This window comes from Octodon degus, unplaced genomic scaffold (genome assembly GCF_000260255.1).
Source record: "Octodon degus isolate 3935 unplaced genomic scaffold, OctDeg1.0 scaffold00009, whole genome shotgun sequence".
Taxonomy (NCBI): domain Eukaryota; kingdom Metazoa; phylum Chordata; class Mammalia; order Rodentia; family Octodontidae; genus Octodon; species Octodon degus.
The window spans coordinates 3,669,659-3,672,877 of record NW_004524585.1 but is presented as its reverse complement, the minus strand read 5'-3'; the positions used below and the strand labels follow the sequence as shown (position 1 = coordinate 3,672,877).

The window sequence follows — 3,219 nt, the reverse complement described above, 5'->3', positions numbered from 1 at the left end:
TTTCTTTATTTCAGAAGCTGTTGATTCATTGCTTTCAGCTGTGTGATTTCCAATTTGTTCTGTGTTAGTGACCTCTTCACTTGTTACGGGTGGGTTTGGGTTCTGAGGTTGCATTTTGTTCCTTCTCGTCATTTTGTGTAGCACTGTCTTCTGACCTTTGTTTTAGATCTTTGCCATAGTTATAACCTTCGCACGTACTGAAGTTCAGGTGTAGCTCTACAAAGTTTGGACTTGTCCAGCTGCGTCTGGCTTGTGTCTGGCTGCTGTACTCAGCTCCTTCCAGCTGCTGCCCTTGAGGGTGAACCTGTTGTGACCCTGTGGGGAGATGTTCTGCTCCTGGACTAGCTGGTTGGATCTATCCTCTACACTCTCTGCAGGGACTGCAGCTTCAGGATAATACACCAGGTGTGTATGCCAGGCCTGATCTGTGCCTGGAGGGGGCAAGGTGAAGTAGGGGGAAGAGGAAGCTCTCCCACTCACTCACCAGACCTGGGCTAGGACTGTGTCTGGGGGTTCCCGGACGTGGCAGAAATTCCTACTCGGCAGGCAGGGTGGGGGAGGTACTGCGGAGTGGTGGGGGGTGGCCGAATGGGGTGGGAGAGGGTCCTGCCCACGCTGCACCTGGGCTGGGACTGGTCCAGCTGTCCCAGGGTAGCAGGAAGCTCTCCGCACACTCACTGGACTTGGGCTAGGGGCTACTTGGATTATTATGTGGCAATGCCAGAGCAGATAGCTGAAACAACAGAAATTAATTTTTGGTTCAAATGGTGAGTAGTCCAAGATCAATATAGTGGCTGATTCCTTTTTGGTGAGAGCGCATCCTACTTCTGATGGTCAACTTCCCATTGTTTCTTCAGGAGACAGAAAGAGAGCAAAAGAATGAGCCAAAGAGAAAACATTGCTTTTCTTATTGGGTTTTTTTTTTTTATATTTTTAATTTTTATTTTATTTATTTATTTTTATTAATTTTATTGAGAAACAAATAGCAATGAGACAGCTTCAAAACCAGTTAGTATGACAGTTTCAATAATTAATACATTGCATATTGTTGTCTTCTTAGTGGCTATTCATAGTACAAGACACAGACATAATATCTTGTCCAAACACTATTAGTACAAATCTTTCTTCTCATTGAATTAAGCGAAAGTAACTGTATAACTATCCTATTTTGTATATACAGAAACAAAATGGTCCTTCATTTATATCTCCTTTTTTGTTTAGTTTTGTCAGAGATGGGTATTCCATTTCCATTTAAATATTGTAGATTCATTAATTCAGCAAAATATTCCAACATAATCCAGTAGTCCATAATAGTAGTGGGTTATCGGTAGGACTAGCAATGTCAGAAATTGTTGACTTAAGCCTTTTACAGCTCAGCATATGAATATGGCTTTACTTTTTTTTCCTTAGAAATTGTTTTATTTTTCATTAGTCTCATTCCCATTTTGCTTAAGCATTGGCAGAACAGCTCAAGACCTACCCGCTCAGTGGCCTGTGCGGTGGTGGCTGCAGGCCAATCTTCTGTGGCCAGCTGAGCATTCCAGTCTTCAGTAGGGATCTGCTGAATGGGCACAGAGGGCACCTGCATGCCTTTGGATCAGTCTGAGATCTCAGGCTGAGCAGCAGTGAACTCTGTAGCTGGTGCAGTCCATTTACCCTGAAATTCCACCTTCATCACAGCGTTTTCAGCAGCAGCCTGCTCATCTTTTTCAGCCTCTTCAGGATCCCGGTAGAAGTAGAGATTAGGCATGACTTCCCATAGGTGTTCATTGGCGATGGTGCCACACATGCGCTGCACTTCCCGGGCCAGCATCCACCACATCAGACCCACAGAGTGAGCTCCCTTATTGTTGCATGGGATGGCAATGTCCACATAGCACAGAGGAGAATCTGTTGCACAGAACAATGGTTGGCAGATTGATGTAAAATGCCTCTGTTAGGGCTTGGAGGTCAGCCCTGGTGACAGTAACCACCAGAAGACGTGGCTCTCGAAAGACTGCCTGGATCTGGTTAGTGAAGGTTCCAGGAGTGAAGCTTCCAGGGATAGAAGCATCTCCAGTGGCAGTGGCAAACTTCAGCACAGCCCACTGGCCAGTATTCTAGAGGATATGATGTTGACATCAGCAGGGTTTTCAATGGCCGCTATGGCTCGAGCTGCCGGGAGGAGGTTCTCCCAAGTCTTCTTTAGATTTATGATGTAGATTCCATAACTTTTCCTTTTATAGATATTTTGATTCATCTGGAAATCCAGGTTGGTGCCACCTGCCATCTTGAAGATGTCCTCCTCCTTCAATTGCACAAAATCAAGGGCTCCAGACATTGTGAAGTTTCCCTTTAAGGTACAATGGGAATCAAGAGCAATGCTGTAGGGACCCCTGCCGGGGCAGTACGGAAAGGTGGCTTTACTTTATATACCTCGTTTTTATACTTTTCTGCTGAAAGGTTAAGACCAAGATAAAACAAGACCTATATAGCAAGAAATATAACTTCTGTATCTGCCTACATCGGTGAAATCCTCTCAGTATTTAGCCTGAAATCCTGTACCACAGTTTGTAGATCTCCTGTCAGTGTCAGCTGTGTGGATGATTCAAAGACATTGCTTGATCAATTTGCTCTCTATGAAAGCCTGAGAGAATGTTTTCTCTTCATGTGACTCTCCTTAGACACACTGTACATCATTAATCACTTTCCTCTGTGGCCCCATAAACTCCTTGATCATAAAATTTGGTGCACAACTGAGTTATGTGATGTTACAGTACAGGTTTTCCTATGTCCTGACTCCTCACTGACCTTGAAAGTTTAGGGCCAAAATGTTGGTTGTCCTTTGAAGTCATATTCTCATGAACTCATTTTACCTCAATTACCTAAAAAATCTTTGTCTTCTGTCTGCTTGTATCTCTGTCATATCGATATGGGTATATATATTTATCTGTATATATGTAGATACAGATATACAGATATATTGATATAAATATACTAAATTATGACACAATTTAGTAGCAATGGGCTAGACTTTTCTCAAAAAATAAGGACAATAACAACTGGCCTGTCAACAACATAAATGATGCAGAAAATAACATAGCATTTTTTTTCAACTAAAGAATGAAATTACCAACAAAAATCTCTATGTGTAGTAAAAATATCATTTAAAGATGAAGTCAGAGCTGGGAAGATGGCTCAGCAATTTAAGTGTCTGCCTAGCAAGTGCAAGGACTCGAG

The 3,219-nt window shown here is 42.7% G+C and overlaps 1 pseudogene; it reads right to left on the bottom strand.

Annotated features, from left to right (window-relative positions):
- Nucleotides 1-821: 821 nt before the first annotated feature.
- Nucleotides 822-2,320, bottom strand: LOC101583313 (annotated as a pseudogene).
- Nucleotides 2,321-3,219: the final 899 nt, after the last annotated feature.